Consider the following 26544-nt stretch of genomic DNA (forward strand, 5'->3'; position numbering starts at 1 on the left):
TCTTAGACATGACCAAGGTTCTAGCTAGTGTAGTGCAAATGGCTGGGGATAGGAAAGGGTGGCAGGCTGTGATGAGTTTGCATGTGTAAGCTGCTGAGGACGATACTGCATTGGTTTGCCTAGAGAGGGAAAGAGTGTAGTCAATGTAAATGCCTAGGGTTTTGGTGTCCTTAGTAAGTTTAATGATGTTACCATCAATGTCAAAACAGTTAAACGCAGAGTCAAGTTTGTTTAGTCTTTGATGGGTGCCTAACATGATAATCTCTGTATTTTCATCATTCAGACAAAGTTCATGATTGGCCATACAAGCAGCTTGGATGACTTGGTAGATGGAGTTAATGGCAAGGGTGTTGGCTGCGTGATCGCCAGTGATGGGTATGAGTATCTGGGTGTCACCCGCTTAATTGGTGTAGATGATACCCAGAGAGTACAGAATATTGAAAAGCGGCTTCGTAAACACATTGTAAAGTGTGAGAGAAATGCACGATCCTTGGGGTACTCCGCATGTGACGGGTGCTGGTTCAGCAGATGCAGACGGGGAGAAGATCCTCATGGATCTAGAAATGAGCTAATCCAGGCTGTGGCTCTGTCTGAGAAATGGGCTGTGGATTTAAGGTGTCGGCAGAGTATTTGGTGATTGACTAGGTCAAATGCCGCAGAGTGGTCGAGTAGGAGGAGGAGGACTAGTTTACCTTTGTCTTTAAGATCCTCAATCTGTGTTTTAAGATCTATCAAGGCAGTTTCCATTCCATGACGTGGACGGAACCCCGATTGACTGAGTCCCAAGAGTCTGTTAGTGTCTAAGTAGTCTTGGATCTGTAGGTAGGCCGCTTGGTCAAGAATCTTTAGCAGGAAAGGCACTGTGGTGATCGGCCTGTAGTTAGTATGTATGGTGGCGTCCAGGGACATGTTAATAAAACAGTCACTCCATACAAAAATACTACTGGATCTAAAGGGACTCCTCGTAATGACTTCTGGCCTGTGTAAGGGTGCCCCTAATTACACTCACACCAGAATAAATACACCCATCTATGGAAATAAGGCCAAGAGTCTATTGTGTAAGGATAACAAGTTTAATCTTACAAAAATGCGGATGGTAGCAAAGGACTCTGCTGCCTGAACGGTCTTCTCCTGCCCCTCATCCATTCCTTCCTGCCAAAGTGATGCCAGGCAGGAGTTTATATAGGCCTGTCTTGCTGTAGTGGCGTCACTGGATACGGGCCATGGCTTCATCCCAATCCATCCTCCTTCCATAATAGGGATGCTCCAAAACCTTCTTTTCTTCTTTGTCAGCAGTTTTGTCAGAGCGTGCTGTTCTACATTTTGCTAGCTTATGCAAGAATACACTGTTGCTCATGCCTTCCTTTATTTTGCTACCCATTAACATGTTATGTATAAAAACATTTTCCAGTCATTCTCTCCACATTCCACTCATTCTACTCACGTTTTTATCTGGTCCTGTAATCTCCTTTACACCTTATACTTATAATATGTCCCATTTTTGCATTTTGTCACACACAGCATGTAAATCCCATTTTTAGCCTGCATGGACTCTTGACGGACAGTAGACAGCTAGTGAGTCAGTTTGTGTGCTATGCCGGTGCAAGCCTTAGTGGTGAACACTGTGGAAGTGCCTGTAGTCCATTTTTAGCATCTGCCAAATTCTTCCGGGGAGGGAGGGGAGTTTGTGACTCATACCGCACTAAGAATTTACAATGCATAGGATCTGACATTACAAATCTATCCGACTAATAGTTATTTGTGTTTTATATTTAAACAATAACTGCCTTTTTTCAGTGCCTGCCCATGTCCTTCTTCAGTGCCTGCCCATGTTTGTGTATGTGATTATATCTACATGAGAGAATTCCCAGTGCCCCTCCTCCCCAATAGTCCATTATAGCACCTAGAAGAGGTCTTGCCTAACTCTAAAGCGCTTGGGGGTGCGGGAGGACCCTGGTTCCGTCCCAACACCTGTAAAGGCTAATGTAAACTCTTTCACATTCATATAATGTATCCATATAGTGAAGCACAATATTCCTTCATCAGGTAAAGATATCATCATGTTGGGTTTATCATCAAGTCATGCCCTAATATATTAACTGTTGTCTGCTGAGAATATAATAATGGAATAGACACGTCATGTTCTCCTATAGAGATTGGTAATTCGTCTGTCAAAGGAACTAAGCTCATCACCCTAGAGAATGCCTGCATATTCATGGCAATTCCTGACATTGGGTATTTTCCCTCACGGACACAGGAACAAGTTGCTCCAGTGTCTAAAAGGAACAAAAATGTCTTGCGTCCTATTGTTACCTTGACCATTGGTTCCTCTTGGGGGTCCGGTGTCACTGATAGTACTGAATACATCAGGTCGCTCTGTGGGCTGTCCTATTGTGGATATAAATTAATCTGTGTACCTGTGAAAGGATTTCCTCCTACTACAGTCACACTTCCTATTCTAGGTGTGTATGCTTGCAGGACTCCTGCATTCGTATTCCATTGTGGTACCATGACCTGTTGTGACTCTGCTTGCTGGGTCTGTATCTGTTGTGTTTGCATAGGCATTGGCTGTGGTTGCCCTTGTGGCGTTTGCATTTGTAATGGAGCTTGCTGTCTTTGCTGTAGTTGCAGCACACATGTCTGATTCTGTGTGTGATCTTGGGCATAATACCCTTGTGGTTCTGCATTGTATTGGGGAACAAAATCCATACCCCTCTTGAAGCTTGCCAGTTTTGCTACATGCCCCCTCTGTTCTGGCTATATGTCATATCCTCCCACAATTCCAACATTGTTGCAACTGTCTGCCATTAATTCTGCTTCCTCCCTGAGGGTTTTGAAATCCACCTTGTCCTCCCCTAGACCCATTCCCTCTTCTTCTTGGCCGAAAATGTTACCCACTCTGAGCCATAGGGTACACTACATTACTTTGCTGCACTGGTGGCATCTTTTGTATCGTCACACCTTCACCACTCGTCAATACTGTTCACTGTATAGCTGATTTTGACAATTGTTTCTGAACTAACTTTGCTTCCTCCTGCTTTCTACTCTCATCTTTCTTCTTATTCATCTTTTGTAACAATTGACAATGGTGTACGATAGTCAACTGTATTTCTGACCAAAGCTCGGCCTCCATCCTTACCTGTTCCTTCATCTGCCGTTGCACTGGCTCGGGCAGTTCCTGGCATAAAATGTGGTAAAATAATGCCACCATTTTATCCCACGGTTATCTTGTCTCGAGACGCCATCACTCCAAAATATCTTGATTAAAGGGAACAGGATCTTAATCCTCACCCATTTTCCTAGTCATAATCGCACCCATGTCTGATGTATCGCGATATTGTACTCTGAGCACCCCTCATACATCTCCTCTGCAATTGTTAAATGGTGGTTCATCGTGTGTCGTGTTTCGTGCAGTCACTCCAGCATACCCTAGTTGTTTCAAAATGTCGTCAGCCCTCTCCCCTAGAATGTCTGCCAGCAGGTCTTTAATGTCACTTATTGCTAACGTCATTCCTGATGTCATTTTCTGTAACTCATAAATCCATTTTCCCGCACCTGAAGTCAAACTAGGTCATACATTCCAAATTATCCTTGTCCATTTGTGGCCGCAGTATATATTGTGGTTGTCCTCCCCCTTTCTCTAATAATGGCAATTGTGTAAATCCTGATCTGTAATCATACCCACCTACACTTCTTGTTTTCCAGGTGGGGCCAGTCTTGCTCGTTTGTCTGTGTCCTGGCAATCACTTCATCTGTTTACATAAGGCAAGGATATATCTCTTGTACTGCACGATCATGCTTGTGGTCACTCAGTGTATGGTTTTGGTTCTGATGTTTTTTCTTTAGGGTCCTCTAAGTCTGTCCATTTTATCCCTTTTTCTACACTTTCGAAAAACCCCATGTGCCATCTCTTTGCGCCTTCTCGTTTTCTTCCCTTTCTTCCTCTGACATCATTATGCCCCAGTTTGTATGGCTCTCGTCCATTTTCACATTATCAAGATCTAGTCTACTTTAAGACATCGCTCTATGCTCTTCTGTTAATACGCCATCTGACCTTCCTTCTGTTTCCCTCAATAAAGATCCTTCAACATTCTCTTTGGTTTTATACTCATCTTTATCCCTTATTTTCCCATAAATCCCCAATCCTTTTCCCTATGTTGTCTGCTTCATGCTCGTCAGCCCATGTTTCTATTCTTGGTATACCTTGCAGCTCCCTGCAGGGCTTTTGCTACCCTCTCTCTTCTTCTGATCGTTCGTGTGCTTCAATCAGCACCATGCCTTTATTGAACAGTCATCTTCTCCTCATATCTTCTTCCTCTTGCCTTCTTTGCAACTTATGTACTTTCAATCTCTGTGTTTCTTTCTCTCATTTCTTCTCTTCTAGTCTCTCTTTTTGTTTCCTTGCCTCATACCTTTTTCATTCTTCCTTTTGCTTCCTCTCTTTTTCCTTCTTTTCCTTGAATGATTTCTCCTGTTCTCTTTCTTTTCCTGTTCTTCTTTTTCCTCCCTTTCTCTAACCCCATCAATGCCATTGTCGTCTATTTTGAGTAAAATCTGTTCTTCCATCCATTCTTCTGCACTATTGTCACTTCCTTAGCTTTGTCCTTCACTTCTTTGTCTCTTTGCTTCTTCCTCTATCTCTGTCTGCCCTTTCTCTCATCACACCGTTTACTTTCATTGCATGTTCACATATGTGTACGTTCTCTGCTTTTTCTCTCTTTCATATTGTCCTCACTGTTATAAGCGGGGGGCTTGTATGTCGGATTAACATACCCTGCTGCTGCTTTCAATTCCTTTAAAGGATAAAATTGCTGCTTCTCAGTATCTACGCTCTTGTTTTTAGTAGGGGAAAGAGGAACCAAAGGCGCTGCATCCTCCACTTTATGCTGACTAAGCATCACTCCTTCTCAGGCAGATCATCTTTCGCATTCTGGTACATCTTCCACAACTCTAAAACGGCCAACCTTTTCTGCAACTTCTTCCCCTTATATGTAGCATGCAAGTATGTTGTCATATGTCGCAATACTGTTTTTGACAACAAACCTTTTTGGGGCCACGGCATAAGTGTTTAATTAGTTGTGCGCTTCACCCACTCTGGGTGGTACTGCCTTATTTTGGGTGTATATCTCGGTATTGTCCTGCAGAGATGTAAAAGGGGAGTGTCTCCCATGGTGACAAGTCAATTTCGACTGTCAATACATACCAGATCTTTAATTCTTGTATTTACTTTATCAAATATACCACACTAATTGATTTGAGCAAGCAACATCAATCACCACCTATTTCCAATAAACCAAATTTCTAACCAATGTACACAAATGATGCAATGGTGTTCTTTTCATTATCCCTTTGTTTACAATTTCTATCAAATGTTGCTATCGCATGGTTTTATTATTGACACTTTAAGAATCTCTTCTTTATTTATTATTCTGCTTTAATGTTTATCCTCTTGATTGATGTCAATTTAATGTTTTAAAAATCTGATGCTCACCTTAATTTTTTACTATCATTTTATATCTCCTAATCTAAATACAATACAGGTTTTTACACTGAAATGTTTATAGCCCCATACACATGTGCACTTTTAATTGTTTTGGAATGCTTTCCTTTACTATCTTTAGCAAATGTATCTCATCTAATTTTTTCCCCATATTGCTGTTTGATAAGCACGCTTGTTTTTGGCCTTGCCTCAGGAATCCCTAAATAATTCCCCTATTTGTAGTTTTAGTAGGTTCCCTTCCACCCCTCTTGGAACCATGAATCAGGGTATCTTTTTCTTTTCTTTCTAATCCCCAAAAATCCTGTTACTTATATACATATATTTACAATACAGTCCCTCCCCCTATATTTGCCACTTTCGATGCTTTACTTACATCCATGGCCGGCTCTCACTGCTCTATAGGCGAATAGGCTCATGGCAGAAACAAAAACACAACATGCTGGTGTGTCCCAGTTTTTTTTTGGTCAAAGTGGGCCACTTGTTTGGCCAATATGGGCCAGTTTGATGAGTTACTTCACCGTGCGACTAGTAGTTTTGAGCAGTGTTGATGAATAAATATTCTTTAAATGCACAATTTGCATCACATTTTACGAAAAACTCTCCCTTTGTTACTGTTCAAACAGTATCACAAAAGGAATGATTTGTCATTTGCAACTGTGGCCCACTTTTTCATCGGTGCCCAAGCCAATTTTATGGCCCAGTCGGTCCCTGTCCCTTGGCATCGACTCTTCCCCAATTGACCAATTCGCCTTCAGTGCACGGTGCACCTGCGGGACCAGATAAAGAATTTCTTCAAAGGGGCACCTGCCAACCTATTCTTTTACCACGTCTGTCTTGTGCCCAGCTCACCACAGGAAGCTCCACGATCTTCTGGATAATGGCGAAAGTGGTCGATAGTCCGAGAGTCTACATTGGGGCCCAGGTCGACTGGACCAGAACCATCTGCCCCGCTACCAAAATGTGCTCTAGCACCTTGAAGCATCTCATGTGCCAGCTCAAATAAAGTAGGGCAATCTGGTGAACAACAAACTGTAGTCTACGGACTTGCACTTCAATTTCAAATTTTGATTATACAAAAGCTTTTATACCTCAATGTACGTCAGCTATGACATCATTCTACGTGACAAACTGTAAAAACTATTGAAGGGAGGGATTGGTTAAGGGAACATATGTATCTATGTATCATATAATTATTAGTAATATCACTGGATGTCCCTTATCTAAGAGGCATGCCTTGAATCACCTCTAGATTTTTATAATACAGATGATAGCAGAATTACAGCAGTGATTTGGCCTGTGCAACATTGTATAGCATGTTGCTATATAGAACCTCTGATTGGTTGGCATTCTTTCTAAACCTTGGACATTCGGCTCAATAGCAGCATGTAAGCAAAAGGAAACTAAGGTGCATGGAGCAACATCAGACTACTACCCACTTTCCCAATTAGTCCATCATCTTTCATCGGTCAGGCCCCAAGCCAAGTCTTGCTATATGATATGATATGATATGGCATTTATAACGCACCTATACACAAGTGCTTCTTCTTTATAGTTGACCTTACAGCCTTTTCTCTGTTCTGGGATTTTCAAGGGAGTGTAGGTACACCATTATTTTCGTCTGGAGCTCAATGAATAGACCTTATTTTCGACTTTTGAGTCACGTGTGAGGAGACCACGAGTTTGTCCATTTTGTCTATTTATTTACTGTTATTTGATTTAATTCAGCTGGGTGTCATTTCTCCTCGTGGCCTCTGGAGACTTGCTCACTCCACCTTGTATATGCTTTTCACATCTTTGATTGTCCAATACTTGGCGCTTGCAGATGTTTTCTTCTTTGCTTAATCTAAGAGGAATATGTCTTACGTACATGGCCTATCTTCTTGACTCCCTTTTCTGCCTTGCAATTATTCCTCGAAGTGGCATCCTTGTTGCCAGGCAAATAGACTCCTCTGTGTTCCTCACACAAAGCTGTTTTTCCAGCGTCTCCTGGCTCTGCAGCCGTGGTCTATTTCTGAGGTAGATTGATTGGTTTCAACACGAGTCCGGCGTGCATCATTTTCTCATGGCGCCTTAGCCATGTTATGTTTTCATCTGCAGCATGCTTCTATATGTCTCAGCTACCTTGTGTTTCTGCACATGTACATTCACTTCATCTCTCTTCACTTATTTCTTTGATGCATACGATTTCTTCATATTCAATTACAGCTTTCTCTTATTACCTTCAGTTACATCTTCATTCTTTAAGTATTTGCATATCGTTCAGTGCGTCTTCATGTCTTTCCCTCATGACATCACTCTGCTCTCGTCAGATTTCACGTATAGCTCTTCGATGTGCAATGGTGTGTACAGACATCCTTCCACCCTTTCAATGCGGGGGCACATTCTATATTGTTGTCTGAGTAAATATTGGGCCTCATTACGAGATGGGCGGTAGCCATGTTGCTATTAGCACCGTGGCTGCCTCCCATACCGTGTCGGAGTCCGGTCTTGTTTAATGGGGACTTACCAGTGCATTCCGACCCTGGCGGGACCGGTAAGTCCCCATTGAACAAACCATTCCCCATTCCCATTTGAGCCCCCATAGGGCTCAATTTGAATGGGGAGGGTTCTAATAACGGGCTCGCGAATGGCAAGCCCGTTATTAGCACCGTAGTCCCTTAGCGGGACCCGTAAGGGACCTGTGGTCAGACCAAACGTTCCTTAGGGTTCCGTCCAAGGTACCTCGGAATCGGGCGGTAAGGGATTACCGGCACCGGTCTCCTTACCGGTGCCCGCTATCCCTTACCGCCCACCTCTTAATGAGGCCCATTGTCTCGCAGACACTCTATGCGGTATTGGGACAATACCTGGTGTCCTATATAGGGATCTTCTCCTGCTATTTCAATATGATGGAGCAGGAGCTAGGGATGACGTGTCCGTCTGCTCCTCTACAGCTGCTTCATTGTAAAACTCTTGGATCGCACGGCATACTCCCAACTCTCCCTTTACACAGAATCCCATGGCCTCCTCGACCCTGTACAATCTGGTTATCTGGTTTCAGACCACTCCTTGGAACCGAATCGTCCCTTGCAACCATCTGGGATGACATGAAAAGAACAGCAGACTCCACTCCCTAGGCATCAGGGACTCTGCTTTAGGATGGATCTCCTCATTCCTCTCTACCTGCTTGCAAATCACCATCCTCCCTCCTTTCTCCTCCCCTTACTGCCCTGTCTCTCAGAGGGTCCCACAGGGAGCTTCCCCCTCCCCCTCCTATTCAACCTCTACCTAAGCCTCCTCCCGGTGCTCATATGCTCCCACAACCTCACTTGCTACAACTATGCCGACGACACTCAGATCATTTTTAAGAATCCCAACTCCCCGGCCTCCCTGCACCCAGACCTAGCTTCCTGCCTAACGGATATCGACCACTGGATGACGACCAACCACTTCGTCCTTCATCTAGGCAAAACTGAAATCCTGATTTGCGGGAAGACAGCTCTCCTCCACAACCTACCACCTGCCGACTCTCCCCAGCTGCCCCTCCCACAACATACACCTCAGTAATAAACTTAGGACACACCCTCAGCTCAGACCTTACGCTATCTTGCCACATTAACGCTGTCTTCAGATCTTGCCACTATCCCCTTTGCATTCTCAGGCAAATCTTCTCCTATGTCTCTTAACCTCACAGAATCTCTGCAATCCTGGCCATCATCCTTTCTCGGCTGGATTATGCCAACTCCCTCTACCTAGGGGCCCCTGCCTCCCAGCTCAGCAAAATCCAATGGATCTACACCTCTATAGCAAGGTTCTTCCTTGCCCTCTCCCCTAGAAAACACATTTCCCCTGCACTCAAGGCGCTCAACTGGATCCCAATCAGCTGAAAGGCCACTTTTCAAAGCCATGTGCTTCACCCATAGTGCCCTCCAAAAGAAAGGGCCGAATTCCTCCAAAATAAACTCTCTTGCTACCAACCCAGTGGAACCCTCAGCTTTGGCTCTGCTCACCTCCTGGTGATTCCACCTTTAAACACATGTAGACTAGGAGGATAATCTTTTTTCAGTTCACGCACCCACAATCTGGAACTCCCTCCCTTTCGACCTCTGCCTCCAAGAGGACCACCTCGCCTTCAAGAAGGCCCTTAAAACTTGGATCTTCCCGCTAGCAACCTGATTTCCCCTGTTTTATCCCTGAGTCGGGTTTCATGATCATAGAACACTCACACTCGATGGCTCATGCAGGAGGCTTCTGCCGGGGCGACCAGCACGGGAGATGGGAGAGCTATCTGGGACAGCTCCCATCCACAGCTTGCCTCTTCTCCCATGGGAGGCCGCATCCAGACATCAAAATCAGACAATAACGGCTTGTTAAGACACAACTCCCTATCTCTCGTTGTTAGTAGTTACATGCTGAAAGGCGACCACTAAGGTACTGCATTCTTTAAAGCTGACTGTCATAGTGCAACCAGTGTACCTACAATGTATGAATAAAGAATGCAGCTAGTTGAAGAATACATCAAGTGCTTCTAGGCACCTGAGCATAGTAGCCATCATTAACTCCCAGGTCTTTGCTGATTGCAGAATGTATCCAAGCGTGAATCTAGGTGAATGAAGAACACAGCCTATGTATTGTTTCTAGATACCCATGTAAAGTAGCCATCACTTCATTCATGAGGCTAGTAGAATGCAACCACTATATTACCTACAGGTAAACTCAGAATGTAGCCAGTGCACTGTATTAGGTGTATGCAAACTAGTCCTTCTGGAATCTTAGCTATTTGTACAATAGGGCACGGATACTGAACCCAGACGAAAGGAAGAACGTTAGCAAAGCTTTGAGTCCTGAAGAATGTAGAATACAGCCAGATATTGAACCTAGAAGAATGCTGAGGGCACCTATCACACCGATCCTAGGAGCATGTAGAAACTAGCCCTACATTATAGCTAGTAGATTTATAGTTCAGCCAGCATACTAATTCTGGGTCATTGCTTAGAATGTAAATCATGCTTTTAACCTCTTTTTCTCCAAGCATAGAGGAAACAGCCGAAGGCATGGCTGCAAACCTACACACACCTGCCATCATACACCACTTGAAGACACTTCGCACACCTCTGCCATAAGATTGCAGCTACCGTTCATGACAAAAATGTGATATGTAATTGCACACATAACTTCTATCCCACTCTCTCTTAACCCCACTAGACCCCTTATCACCACCCATCCATATACCATTTCGAAATGGGTGGATAGCAGAGACTTGGCCACCCCTCATATATTCAGCATTGGTCAATATGCACACATACATACTAGCACCTCCTCAAATCTTTTACCATACCTGGACTCCGGTCCCCTGACGGTGTTCAACCTACTGCGCGGTGTTACCATAATAATGGTGAAAGGCTTTGTACAAGTGAGGCACTACTACTACTTGTAGCACTACTACCATTACTACTACTACTACTATAAATGCTCAGTAAATATGTCCTGCCACAGTATAAAATGGCTAGACTGGCTGCACCAATATGGCAGTATATCCATGTAATACTTACCATGCTTGCTTTATCATAGATGCCCAGTAAACAATGTGATGCCATAGTAAGAGTGGCTAGACTGCCTGAAACAAAATGCCAGTGTATCCACGAAACACTTGTGTATAGGCGCATTACAAATAACCAATACATAAATAAATAACACTCATCAAGTTAGTTTTGCCCAAAAATGCCAGGAAAACATGCCATGTCACTTTAAGGAAATGTCAACAATGCTCCAGTGCTTTCCGGGCTCCCCAATGCCTCGCATGTACACACAATCACATTCATACCCATTCACCCACCAGTCACTCACCCAAACCTTTTCTCTCCCATTCACACATGCACACAGAAAATTCACACTGCATTCTCCATACTGGCACCTACCCAGAGCATATATATGTGTATATATTCAGTGAAAAAAAACTTTGTTAAAGGGACATTATGGTTAAATTGTGCTACTAAAAACCTATGAAAATCAGTAAAGAAATCCTTGTTAAAGGGACGTTATGGTTCGAAGTAAAACCAGAAAACCCCTGGAATTTGCAGGTTATGGTAAGCTAAGCAACCAATACTAACACCCAGGACATCGAAGATGACATCACAAATGTCATTGATGACATCACTGATGGGGGAGAACCTTCGGACTGCTTTCGAGACTGCGGTCAAGGAGCATGACAAGGTCTGCGACCTACCTGAATAAGGCCCACCCTATATCTTCCTCTCTCCACCTGGCCTTTCTTATCCCTGTGGTTGGTGTCCATTCCTTACCCTCCTTTCCCCTCCTTTCCTTGTGCGTTGTGTTTAAAAAACCCAAAAAATATAAAAGGACAAAAAAAAGAAACAAAGGCTCTTTTCAGAGCCACCTTTCACAGTTTAAAAACAGAAGCAACAAATAAATAGTGCAGGGCCCTGTGCATTTTTTAGAAGTCCGCGGACATCTAAAAATTGTGCAGTGCTGCCCTGTCACAACCATTGCACCTTTCTCTGGGAGGAAGTGGTGGCTCTGAAAAAAAGCCTTTTTGTGGTGTTTGTTTGTGTTTCAAAAACTTCAAATGGTCAACACCTACTGCAAAATGGATTGCCCCCATTCCAAAAAAGGTTGCAATGCATTTTGTATATTTTGTAGAAAAATCTGATTGCCGGCATAAGTAAGATATACTCCGAAAAATGTGTGTGCTACAAAACATGATGTTTTCATTCTGAAAAGAGGACATACCGACATCTCTCAAAAAGGCACAAACAGCCTTGTTAACATTGCGCCCTGCTTTCTCCATTTTTGGATCAAATTAAAAAGAATGCAGCCACATTTGTCTATGCGCAATACAGAAAAAAATTACTCTGGAGTTTGGATACATGTCCATGACTTTCCCAAGTCCTTCTTTCATTGCAAATTGCAAAGAGATTCCGGACACATGTCCTAAACTGTTCCCTCCACAGTGAATAATAATAATGTCTGGATGACGCTGTGTCACCGAAGAAGCACAGAGAGGTACCAAATCCACCCACTTCATTCCATGCACTCCATGCCAGTGCACTTCCACATGAGAGAATCCAAGATGTGCAGCCACTTCACAGCGATCTGCATGCACCTCTAACCAATGTATCCACGAATCTCCCAAAATCCAAACAATCTGCTTTCTGAAACACACAGCCATAGCTATCTGCTCTTCTCTCAGGAAAAAGACCTACTAACAAACTCTCTCCTTACACAACACACCCAGTAAACCTTATTAACCAATCCCTTGCTCTGCTCAGTCTCATTTGCATGCCACTCAACCCCAAAATCCCCATATGTAATATGTGCTGGCTGCGGACAACCGCGCTGTCCGCGGACAGATCGAAAAATCTGCACGTGGGGAATGAAAATTTAAATAGTGTAGCCCATTTCCCCTTTGAGGATGACTCTGAAAAGAGCCTTTTTTTGTTTTTTTTGCAGATGCTTCAAAGACACCTTTTATTTTGTATTTTTTGTTTTTTTTCTTCTTATTTTCCTCCAAATATCTTCACATTAGCTTCTCTAAAGCAACCCTTATGTTCCAAAACAGTATTGCATTTCCCATAAAAGATAAAGAAATGCCATCTTCCATAAAGTAATCAACATTACCAGAGACAATATTGTCATTGTTGCAAAACAACATGCCCAATCTAGTTATAAAACCAAACATGCCTCGGTTGACTAAGCACCTAGCAACATTTTGCTGAGGACAAAAAAACAGAACTATTGCCCCATATTGCCCTAGGTGTCAACCCAGAAAAAATAACCTTGGCATTTCAAAGGACTTTCATGATTGTTTTAACCAAATTTTGCAGATCTTGCAACAAAGTAGGGCCACTAACATAGCCCAAATGCACAGCACCACAGTTTAGGACAACTACATGTGGACTATGAAACCTAGCCACATCCTGACAAACTACTAGAATTGCCTGCAAATTCAAATCAGGCACAGTGCTCCACACCACATCCACTCCTTTTGTGTCAAAATGGTTAGCCACATTCCTAGATTTTGCATACTGCTCCAAACCATTCACAAACCTATCTCCAACCACCAACACCCTGACTTTCTGCACCTCCGCCATCTTCACTACACACACCCTCTCTCTACAAAGCAGAACCTCAACATCTGATAGGCTAATCCTCAAAATACACTCCCACTTCATGCTCGGAAACCCCGGATGTAGCATGTCCTGTCTGTGAACAGCCGAACTGTCCGTGGAGCGCGTAAGTAACACTGAGGGCAGCCCTTCTACCCTTTCCCCTGCACTCTATGCACCATTACCTCATTGGCTACTGTTAAGCAGTCACACAATCATCCACCAATCACATCCAAGAACTCTACATCTAACTCTGTCATCACAGATCAGCACTTTAGATGTACTATTGATCACTCTCAGTCGAATTCGGCTGTCACTGCAAAGGACCTACAGCAACAACTACTATAAAACTTCCCAAGATTTCCACTTGCAGATTCATGTACATCCACATGCAAGAACACAGACTACAGGTATGAATATTTTCTACACAGTACATGTATACCTCTTCTAGAAATATAATACATCCCGGGAGCATAGCTCAGTGGCAAAGTGCACGCCTTGAAAGCAGGACGACACGAAGCAACACAGATTCGATCTCCCGGTCCGCGCTTAGAAACCGCTGGGTGTTTAAGCGCGTTATAAATACGCAACTAAGACAAAATAATAACGCAACTAAAAAACAAACAATTCCTGTATCAACGCCTCGATGCCCGCGGGCTATGTAAGAACTTTAAAAATGTAAGACAAATAAAATAAAAATATGAACAGAGTAAATGCCACTGACCCTGTATATAATGTAAAATGACCTCATTGTCATTTCTCCCATCTGCTATGATGAAGTGTCACTTGCAAAGCTTTCAGCTCTCCAAATTTTAGTTTACACACACACCTATCTATAAAAATATTGTTTCATATTATAAGATGTGAAAAATAACAGTATAATTATGAAAAAGACTCTCCAGTGTGTTGTAAAAGTACATACATCTTCATTCAAGCAAACACACAGACAATATAATTACAAAGGCTCCCAGCTCAAACAACACCACTGCCTCTATATGAAATTCTACTCCTTTTTTCCCACACCTTCACAAATGCATACATTGCATGCTTCTCTATACAATCACTGCCATTTACCCTGTAAATATAGCAAAAAAAGGCATATGATTATTTCTTCTATCTCTTAACATCCATTAATATAACATTAAAAAAACAAGTGCGCTCTATACGTTTACTATTATACTCATTCGAAAAACATATTCAACTAACAGATTCTAAATAAAATATACAGGATGCACATAGGCAAAGAAAAGTGCAAAACAATGGGGGTCATTCCGAGATTGGAGGTAAGGGAAAAACAATGCCGGTAATTGAATACCGGCATCGTTTACCGCTACGGGCTATTCTGACCAACCAGACCGCTATTTACGGTACTGTAAAGTACGATGCAGTAAATAGCAGTCTTGGGTCGCGCGCGCGACACACCATGCCGATATTAGCGGCATGGCATAAACCAGAGCTGATCACAAGTAACGCGCACACGTAAATAACGGCCTCCTTAAGCCCGTAAAGTACCTTACCGGCATGGAGTACACACAGGTGTAGGCAATGGAGTCTGCCACAGCAGAAAAGGATCACACCCACACACCACACCCCCTCCCACACCAAGATGATACCAATAATGGTAGCAGTACATGAAGCAGGAGGCCCTGCTTGCAAGGCCACAACTACAATACCAACACCAACAACACCAGGCCCCACCACAGAGGAGACACAGGAGGAGAAGGAGGGTGAGACAGGCCCAGCATGCAGCACCAGTGTAACCACTGTCACCGCCCCGGCAGCCCCCATTCCCACGCATCAGGTCCGGTCCCTCAAGCTAACCCCTGAGCAGATCCACACCCTGTACCAGCTTAACTGTGACACCATCACCACCATAGTTGACCTGAGAAATTACGAGATAATGAGCATCATAGAAATACGCACCACTATCCCCCCTCAACTGAGGGTGGAGTCTGTGCCTCACTTCCATGCCAAAGGCACCTACCAGCACACAGTGGGGCCCATCCATGGCATATCACAACCGTTCATTTCACGGACACAGAACCAAGTGCTGGATCCCCTCCTCAAGCACACAAGGGACTACAAATCCCTACCATGGACTACCCAGGAGATATACGACACAAAAGTTGCCTCCCATGTATTGGCAGGCATGCCAAATTGCATAGGTGCCCTTGACTGCACCCACGTGGAGTTAGCGGACCTGCATGGCATGGAGGTGGCGTATCGCAACCGCAAGCAATACCACTCCACCAACGTGCAGACGGTATGCAACGCAAGCAAGATCATCACACATGGGTGGGTCCGTCGTCCAGGACCAACTCATGACTCAATGGCCCAGCTGAACTCCACGCTACCCTGCCACATGTGGCGACATTTAGGATGACGTGCCTGGCTGCTTGGTGAGTTTTCTGACTGTGCCATGCCAGTGCATCGGTGTCATGAGGTGGGTGCCTGCATACTCAAACCGGGTTGAAATGTTGACACCAGTGCACGATGTGCACCCCACCAAACACTGTGCCACAGAGCCAGTGTAACGGCACATGAGTACAGAATCCCACATTGATGAAGTAAGGCACACACCTAACACTTCATGACCAACATGTGACAAGGCCACATACCACAACACATGCACCACTCATCGTTAGCCCTCACACCCCGTGAGGGCATATAGGAAGACACACTGCATATGCACTATGTGGCTGCCTCCAGCATATCACCACACCGGAGAGTCATCCCTGGGAGTGGATTGAACTGAGGCCAGCAGGGACACCACACCGCATCACCGGTTTGGCACACCCATAGGAGTGCTGGAAGTCACCATAGTACGGATCAGTGCAGTATGATGAATATGCCACTGACTACAGCCAACACACCCAACTTCGGAATCTCACAGTACACAGCACTTCATGGATCTAACCCTAAGACTTCTGCATGCATAAACAAAGATGCTACCCCCTACATCATTACAGTGCACAGGACACATAGCGGGGCCAGGAATGGGGTAAATGCATCCATGGACATGTGCGTATGGGCCTAAATGACCTGCTGCCATGTAAGACTAGTTCAGTTCTCCACCATGACAGTCCAAACACTTACCTTCGTTGCCTACACATGCAGGTGATGGTGGCCGTCCCTTGACACCATGGTTCAGGACCCCTGTCAGAAACCCACAGAACAGGCCCGAGGAGGCCTACAATACTGCCCATACCCGTGCACGTGTGGCGATGAAGCAGGCACTTGGCTTGTAGAAGGCACAAATGAGTTGCCTAAACTGGTCGGGGGGGGCACCCATCTACTGCAATGTGTAGGTGTCCAAGACCCCCATGTCATGTGTAATGCTGCACAAAATGTGCTTCCCTTGGAACGTGGCCCTTTCCCCTGACATGGGACTGCTAACACCAGATGAAGATGAAGTGTAGGAGGAGGAGGAAGGGGCAGGACAGCATCATGGTGCCGGAGCACAGGAGGGACATGTCGTGTGTCAAACATTGATTGGACATTAAAACCGAAACACAAGTCAGCAGAGGGTGACATGACATGGGGACATAGGGCACTGGGTGTGGGGATACTTGTACACCATGCACTGTCAGATATAATAATACACATGCTCAATGATGAATGTCCACACAGGTTTAACTTTGCAACACAAACAGTGTATTGAAATTTTAAGTGCATAAGTGTAAAACATACCCTCCACCACCCCACCCCCCTGCCCCCCAACTCCCCAACACACCCGCAACCACCACACCCCCAACTCCCCAACACATCCTCATTCCCCCCCAACTCCCCAACAAACCCTCCCCCCCTCCCCCCTCCCCCAACTCTCCAACAGTAGTCCCATGGTGTCCATCAAGGCCACATGTGGCAGCTATGCAAACTACTCTGTGCTCCAGGGGCCCGGGGGAGGCATGTCCCGGTGGCGCTGTGAACATAGTGAACGTCGCAGTGGGCTTGCCGGGGTTGAGCGACTGGTTGAGGGGGTGTCCTCATGCTGAGCTGGCTGAGTAGGACGCGCAGCCTCAAGGGCATCAGCAATGCGTCCGAGGACTTCGCATAGGCGGTTTGTACTGTCCGTCACCACCTGCCGCATTGCCCTTAGTTCCTCAAGCCACTCCACCCTGCCCTGGCGATTGTCTTGCATCACCTCAGTGATGAGGGCAGTGAGCTGTGCTGTACGCTGTCCATTAGTTGACGGGGTGTCATCCCTGCAAGGGATTGGGCTTACATGCCCTGATAGGGCTTCGACTGGGGGACTGGGCACGGGATTGCCATGTTCCTGTGCTTCTCCACGTGCACATCGGCCAGGTGTGTCAGGCTCCCCAGAGTTGCTGCATGACACCTGTGGGTAATTGCTGGGCTCTGGGGTGTGGACAGTGGGGTATGAGTCCTCCTCTGACGCTCCACAGATGGACAAGGGGCTGTCCACGGCTTCCAGGGGATGCTGGACTCCTCGGACCTTGGGTGGATAATGTACCTGGTGGCGATGCAGGGAGGGATGGGGGTGGTGCACTTTCCATGGGCCTTGCAGGAGCCGGTGTGGGTGTGTCCTTCCCGGCAGGAATGCAGCGGACCATGCCTTTGCCCCTGGAGGTGCTGGGACAGCTGGTCTCGGTCTCCTCGCTGTCATGCTCACTGCCTGTGGGGGTAGAAGAGAGGGACGGCATGTGTGATTATTTGAGATGCAAATTACATTCATGGCTACATTCACATATTCAGTCATTTGGGGTTTATGGCCTTTTGGGTATGCAACAGCACTACTTTCTATTCATGGGTGTGATATGTATGCAGGTGTCAGAGTCACTCATCCTGGCCTTGTACTGTGCAGTCTGACTTGCACACTGGCCACCCAGCTGCGCAGTGTGCATCATGGGATGTGCCAGTTTGTGCACTATATGTGATGTGCGTTATGACCTTCCACTTGGGCCTTGCTTGGGTGGCAGTTGGTTCGGCATGATTTGGATGGGGGGAGGTCACCATGACAAGGTGCCTTGGCCGGCCCTTGTGAGTGTATATCATGTAATTGGCATTGGCAGTGTTGACTTTGGACACTCACCTCCATCAGCGGACAACGGTGCCCCACACTCCATGTTGTCGACGCCCTCTATGGATTCCGTTCCGATCAGTCCAGCACATGTCTCCTCCCATGGCATCAGTTTCATGGGGGAACTTGGGCCCCCTCCGGTCTGCTGTGCCTGGCTGTGGTTGGCGGAGAGGATGCTCCGCACCCTCAACCGCAGGTCATCCCACCGCTTGCGGCAGTCCTTGGGGGTGTGGGGGTGGTGCCGACTGCGCTCACCCTCTGGGCCACTAGTGCCCAGATGTTCTTTTTCCAGAGCACGGCTCTCTGCGCATGTCCCCGCTGAACACGATGTCAGCCTGCTCCTCAATGGTGTCTACTACGACCTGCAACTCGTCCGGGCTGAATCGCTGCTTGCGGAGCCAGTCTGCTGTCTTCTTTGGGGCTTTTGGCATTCCTGCAGGGTGTGATGGCCTTTTCCAGGGTTTATAATATGTTTAAATAGGTATAAAGAATCCCTATTAACATGAAAACATCCTACTCCACCAACGGGGATATAGATATATGTAATACAATAAAGAGCAAGATGATACGTGTTGTTTACTTGCCTCCAACCCCCTCACACAAAAAATCTATAAGGTTTTCCAGCATCACTAGTCCTGAAAAAATGGACCGTCTGCTATAACTGATTTACACAAATGTATAACAAGTTTATTATTCAAATAATTTAAACTGAATTTAAACAAAAAACACTACCCTCACCTAACACAGTGTACTAAACATTAAAAAACAAATATAAAACAAATGTAAAACATCAAATAACTTATTTATACGACACAAAAGATATCACATAACACACAAAAAAATCTCAATGTGTCACTAAAACAACAAGCATCCCAACATGTTTCTGTTCTTAACTGCCCAGTTCAGGCGAACATTCTTCAGGGGATAAATTTAAAAGCATCCACTAATCTCTTCCACACCGTGTTGAAAGGGTAGATTCAGGCACCCAAGAGGGTAAAAGGAAAAAAAAACTCCAAGCCTGTAAAAATAAAGGAAAGGAGAAACCTAATGAGTTCCAAAAAGGGAAGGAAGTACTACAAAATGTAAATGGTGGCATGGCACAGGGATTATGCCACACTCACAAGGGTCCCAAAGGGTACCCGCAGATTTACCTTTAAATGGTGAAACTTCAAAGCACGTCACAGAATGACAAATTTGCTGGTTTCCCTCCAAATGAGAAATCAATACTTCAACAAAGCGTCACAGTCCGCTAGAGTATCGCCACACCTAAGTAAGACAAAACCAATAAACAGAGACCACATGCTCTGTTATATCCAGAAATCACACTGGCTTCAATACCATTGCACATAAAATCAAGGCTCCAAATAACAAAGTAAATTACCTCCACAAATGTAGGGATCAAGACTGCAATTCACAATTCAGTAATGAACAAGTTGAAATGGAAACATCCATACGATCAAGCAATAAAGTACAGAGTCAATCTGGAAAGCAATGGAAACATAACAGTACACCATTTATCTGGCATTACCAAAACCTCAGCTAACAACATGCCGTCAACATGCACTAGAGGGCAAACAGAAGGGGGTGCTTATATTTCACACACATTCTGCCAAACTCAAAAAAATTATCAAAGAAAAGGTGACTGCAGCTTTTGATGCCGAAATGATTAGTAAGCAAGAATTTGAATTCCTGATTAGGGATCAAGGAAGAGTACCTGTTTTTTACATCTTGCCCAAAGTACACAAGAGACTTGTTGATCCCCCTGGTAGACCTATAGTGTCTGGTGTGAATTCGATTTTGGAACCTTTGTCCAAATTTGCAGACTTCTATTTGAGACCGTTTGTTTTGAAAATGAAAAGCTATTTACGAGACACCACTGACGCTATTAATAAATTGGAAAACATTGAGTTTATTCCGGGCCAGTCCTTGCTGATAGGCTTGGACATTCAATCTTTGTACACTGTGATACCCCAAAGAGCCACACTTGAGGTGGTTGAAGAAGTGTTGATGAATAGAGAGGATGGCCATCCTGTGAGTAATGCTTTCATTCTGTGGTGCACGGAGTTTGCCTTGACTAAAATTTTTTTTCAATTCCAGGGTTCTTTCTTTCAACAGATTGAGGGTACAGCCATGGGTGCTGCCATGGCCCCGAATTTAGCCAATCTTTATGTCGAGTATTTTGAAAAGGCAGTAATATACCCAGCCACCAACCCTTTCAGCAATCATTTGAGGAAGTGGCTGAGGTATATAGATGATATACTGATCATATGGGATGGCTCAAGAGAAGAGGCAGATTGTTTTGTGACATGGCTTAACCAACAAAATCGGTTTCTGAAATTCACTGGGTCTATATGTGATTGTGAGACTCATTTTCTAGACATCACCATTTTCCATCACAATGGTTCTTTAAAAGTGAAGCCTTATAACAAGACTACTGATAAGAACTCTTTATTGCACTTCAATAGCCACCATGCTAAACATTTAAAGAACAATTTGCCATTTGGACAATTTTTGAGGCTGAAGCACAATAGTAGTTTTAAAGATGATTTTGCCCGAAGTGCGGATGTATTGACCAACAAGTTGTTGGCCAAAGGCTATCCGCCTAGAGTTATAAGAAATGCCTCAAAAAGAGCTTACAATAACAATCGTGAGGCACTTTTGGAGAAAAGTAGTAGGCCAATTAAAAAGATTGGCACTGTATTTGTTAATACTTTCTCAAATTTGTCCTACAAAATCAAAAATATTGTGATGAAAACTTGGAAGAAAATATATCGTGGTAAAGAAGTGTTGCCTCCCCTAGTGGCTTTTAGAAAAAGCCAGAATTTACGAAATATTTTGATCAGAAATTATGTGACAGAAATGCAGATACCACAAGTTAGGCAAACTAGACTGTGGGGTTTGCCTGAAGTAAAAGGACATTTTCCATGTGGGAATTGCAGCATGTGTGGACAAACAAAAGAAACTAGATTATTGCAAATTCTACCTGATGTTAAGTGGGTCTTCACTGAAATGACGAATTGTAACACAGCTAATGTTGTATATTTGATCACCTGTCCATGTGGCCTACATTATGTGGGAAAAACAAATAGGCAATGTAAAGTTCGAATGGTGGAACATCGCAGCTGTATCAAGAATCAAGTGATAACTGCCCCTCTTGTGAAACATTTTATTGAAAAGAAACATGGTTTCAATGACTTCACATGGCTGATTTTGAAAAAGGTGCATGGAAATACCAAAATTGAAACAGATCGAAAATTATTGTATTTAGAGCAAAAAATAATTTTCAAATTACAAAGCAATGTGCTACGGCTCAATGAAAGCATTGATTGGCATTTGGTTAGCCAAATATAATTTTGGACATTGTGTGATGCATATACCATGTGGGCACCCAATTTTGGTAAACAATTTGGTTTTTAGTTCAATTGATGAAGCTAGTGCAATTTACATCTTTTTGATGCGCTGAGTGTCCACTAAACTCCTCTACACCAGTTGATCCTGGGTCTGTTCCAATATGGCCCCCTTGGTTGTTGTACTCCTGATTAACTTCGAGAAGTTGAGTCCTTTTTTTTTTTTTTTTTTTTTGTTGCACAACCATAGACGTTTTAACAGAGTCCTTTCTTTGTGTTGCTGCGCAACCATAGATGCTTTGAGATTGTGCAGCAGCCATGGCTCCTCTGAATCGAGTGCTGGCCGAGTATGTTTGAATGCTGCAAGTGGAGTGAATAAACCCCTCTGGGTGTATAGGTGAGCACGCTACCAGCTTTTCGCCTTTGGATGTGACTCTGTGCATGATATTGTCTCCATGTCGGGACACCTTTTGCATTATTTGGTGGTTGGGGCATTTTATTTTACACATGTTGTGTGGCTATCCATTTTCCGCGTTTCTTTGACGTTGTGGAGGTTGGACAGCATGGACGCTGAGTAGTTGTCTTTACACATTAGATAATGCATGGTCTCCTCACGTGTGTGAAATATAAGCACCCCCTTCTGTTTGCCCTCTAGTGCATGTTGACGGCATGTTGTTAGCTGAGGTTTTGGTAATGCCAGATAAATGGTGTTTACTGTTATGTTTCCATTGCTTTCCAGATTGACTCTGTACTTTATTGCTTGATCGTATGGATGTTTCCATTTCAACTTGTTCATTACTGAATTGTGAATTGCAGTCTTGATCCCTACATTTGTGGAGGTAATTTACTTTGTTATTTGGAGCCTTGATTTTATGTGCAATGGTATTGAAGCCAGTGTGATTTCTGGATATAACAGAGCATGTGGTCTCTGTTTATTGGTTTTGTCTTACTTAGGTGTGGCGATACTCTAGCGGACTGTGACGCTTTGTTGAAGTATTGATTTCTCATTTGGAGGGAAACCAGCAAATTTGTCATTCTGTGACGTGCTTTGAAGTTTCACCATTTAAAGGTAAATCTGCGGGTACCCTTTGGGACCCTTGTGAGTGTGGCATAATCCCTGTGCCATGCCACCATTTACATTTTGTAGTACTTCCTTCCCTTTTTGGAACTCATTATGTTTCTCCTTTCCTTTATTTTTACAGGCTTGGAGTTTGTTTTCCTTTTACCCTCTTGGGTGCCTGAATCTACCCTTTCAACACGGTGTGGAAGAGATTAGTGGATGCTTTTAAATTTATCCCCTGAAGAATGTTCGCCTGAACTGGGCAGTTAAGAACAGAAACATGTTGGGATGCTTGTTGTTTTAGTGACACATTGAGATTTTTTTGTGTGTTATGTGATATCTTTTGTGTCGTATAAATAAGTTATTTGATGTTTTACATTTGTTTTATATTTGTTTTTTAATGTTTAGTACACTGTGTTAGGTGAGGGTAGTGTTTTTTGTTTAAATTTAGTTTAAATTATTTGAATAATAAACTTGTTATACATTTGTGTAAATCAGTTATAGCAGACGGTCCATTTTTTCAGGACTAGTGATGCTGGAAAACCTTATAGAGTTTTTGTGTGAGGGGGTTGGAGGCAAGTAAACAACACGTATCATCTTGCTCTTTATTGTATTACACTTTTCCAGGGTTCAAAATGCTCCCAAGGGTGCTGCCTGATGAGGATGGCAATGGATTGTGTTTTTAAAGATGGCAGCCACGCTCCTTCCCGTTCCTGTGCGATGACGATATTTCCGGTTCCGTTATTTAACGGTGGCCATAATTTACGGCAGCCGTAAATTATGGCCACTGTTATTTGCGGACATCGCTGTTTCCACTTTGTTCTATGACGGTATTGTTGGGTACGGCACGCATCATTCCGGTAAGGGCTTTTTCGGGCCCTTTTGCGGCATGCCGCTAGGTGCTTTACTGGCATGGTGCAAAGCTTATGCCCACGAAGTCGTAATGGGCCGCAATTAGCGGTCTGTGACCAGATCGGACATGTTCTTTGCTCCATGCCGGTAAAGCCTGGTACTTACCTCCAAACTCAGAATGACCCCCAATGTCTACATTAACAAAAGTGCTACAAAACCCACATATGCACTAACTTCCTTCTTTTACACTTTCAGTGAACACCAGTCTCCTGAAAAGCAGCAGGGTCTGAAGTACGAACAAAGACTTAGAAGAAACCTGCTCTTTCCATACAAAATAGTAAGTACAAAACTAACATAATGTTGTAACTGTTACTCAAACACACTAGCATTTTCGTGCTGTAGAAGAAACAAATATATTAACCCTGTACCAGTAAATGTAGTATTAGTGATTCCCCTTGCCAGCTACATACTTTATATTGTCTTCTGAAGCCCAGTATAGTAACACACAAATACAAGAATAGCCTTCCGAACCTGATGTACCTGCCCATTGCACAATCACACACCTCCACAATCATACTTACCATCATACTCGGACACTGAAAGCATGCATACACTGCACAACAGCCCAACCCACACTTTCTTTTTTTCTCCAACAGACCCAAAGAATGCCTATCAAAAAGCAACTCTGTAGAAAGCAAAGCAGAAGTAGAGCAAATCAAAATAAGTGTCCAAAATAAGCATCCAACTCTAGCAGATTTTGTTCAAAAAGTTCAAACAAAACAGCTAATACAGTCATTAAGCGAAACAAAACAAGTTTCCAGTACAGAAACTTTCCCTCCTCTATCAAAATGTAAAACCAAACAGAAAGTGATTAACAAGACTTCAGCTACCACTACTGCTAACACTGGACCTATACATCTTGATGTAGTGGCAAGTAAGCATACCAAAAAAATGTTTTACAAAAAATGTTCTGCCACAGAGTCCTTCAGAACCTTTTAAAAATAGGAGAGAAATCATGCACAACCCTTAAAACGTACCGTAGAAAATGTATCCTAGAAGCTCTCGTAGACAGTGCAATCCTTCTCAAAAGGAATTTATTTATTTTAGTTTTAAGCAGAACGAAACCACTAACAAAACTAACTACTAAACTACAAAAAAGACTTCTCAATAAATGGAATATCACCAAAAATTGCTTCTTAAACATCTGTGGAGGTGAATAGACTCACACCACGACCACATAACCATATTTTAATGAAGAAGTATATAAAAAAGCAAACAAACCCAATTGCCATACATAGCAGTGGACGAGGGTATGAAAAAATTAATAACACCATTATGGAACAAAACCTCTGCTCACAAAAATATCCGCAGAAAACTCAATATCACCTCCCCAATCTACTGAACCAAAACATCCAGTCTACAAATGGCCGTGCACATCAATGTGTAACATTGCCAAAAAATCTTTCAAATCTTTACGCCAGTTCCTCAATCAGTATGTAAAAAGCAAAGACAAATTCAAAATGAAACTACTACAAAATATGGAGGTACGCAAATACACAGGACTACAAGGACATTCATTAGCCTGCATTTGAGGACCTATTTGCAAAAGCACCTTCCATCATATCAAAATGATATCAACACATCATTCAACTATAAGAAATCTAGTCCAAAAACATTAGTATGCTAAAAGTCCTGCTTTAGCACTAGCCAACTTAAATAACAATCTTCTACATGGTACCGCCAAACAACTACTCGAAGAAATAGACCATATCCAGAGAAAATATTTTAGAATTGAAAGCCACTTACAAAATGAAATAGTTGTACAACAAACTAGCAACTAGTGTACAAATAGCAACCTTCGATTAAACACATACAAAAAAAGAAATACTAAAGATTAAAAGTACCTCCGCTGAAGTACCAAACCATGTCTACGTGTGTTGCCACAGGACTTCTTATAAAGTACCACAAAAACTATAGACATAACGTACAAAATAGAAGACAATGAAGATTCAAAATGGTTCCAACAAATACAACATTACTGACCCCTTAATACTTTGCAATTACTGCACTGCAAAACTTGACAAAAACCAAATGCCTTCACTTGCTGTCACAAATAATTTGGAATTATTCCCACTATCGAAACCCCTGCAACAACTAAATTCATATGAGAGCATCATAATTGAAACGGTGCACCCATTTCAAGCAATAATACGCCTCCCACCAAAAACAGCAAAATGACCTCCCTCTGAATTAGTCAAAGCCATTTGTGGCAAAGTAGTTTATTTACCATTAGATCTCACAGAAAATGTACACACTCTAGGAGTGCAACAGCTAATATATCAATCTTTAATTCTCTTAGTAAATGGCGTACCTACAAAAGACAAAATAATTTGGCAACAACTCGTGGACTTACATAAAGTTAGACAAGCCCTGCAATATCTAAAAAACAACAATGAATACTACAAAGAAATTAATATTGAAGAAAACCTGAGAGAAACCATTGGAATAATTCAAGAGTCACCAGAAACTGGTCAATTTTAACTTCTAAATCCTACTACAGAATCCAATATTTTAGACCAATATACAATTCCTCCTATAGATGATGCACTTGAAACGTACCAAATGTGACAAGCCAAAGG

The 26544-nt window shown here is 43.4% G+C and overlaps 1 protein-coding gene and 1 long non-coding RNA gene across 5 annotated transcripts in view; both read left to right on the forward strand.

Moving 5' to 3' along the window:
- MAP3K19 (mitogen-activated protein kinase kinase kinase 19) overlaps positions 1-26544 on the forward strand; it is a 749356-nt gene that overhangs the window by 364589 nt on the left and 358223 nt on the right. The window lies entirely within an intron of this gene.
- LOC138489795 (uncharacterized) lies at positions 22289-23475 on the forward strand. The gene is made up of 3 exons (XR_011274908.1): positions 22289-22390; positions 22733-23062; positions 23196-23475. It is a non-coding gene; the product is annotated as an uncharacterized lncRNA (long non-coding RNA).

This window comes from Ambystoma mexicanum, chromosome 9 (genome assembly GCF_040938575.1).
Source record: "Ambystoma mexicanum isolate Mex_15411 chromosome 9, UKY_AmexF1_1, whole genome shotgun sequence".
Classification (NCBI taxonomy): Eukaryota; Metazoa; Chordata; class Amphibia; order Caudata; family Ambystomatidae; genus Ambystoma; species Ambystoma mexicanum.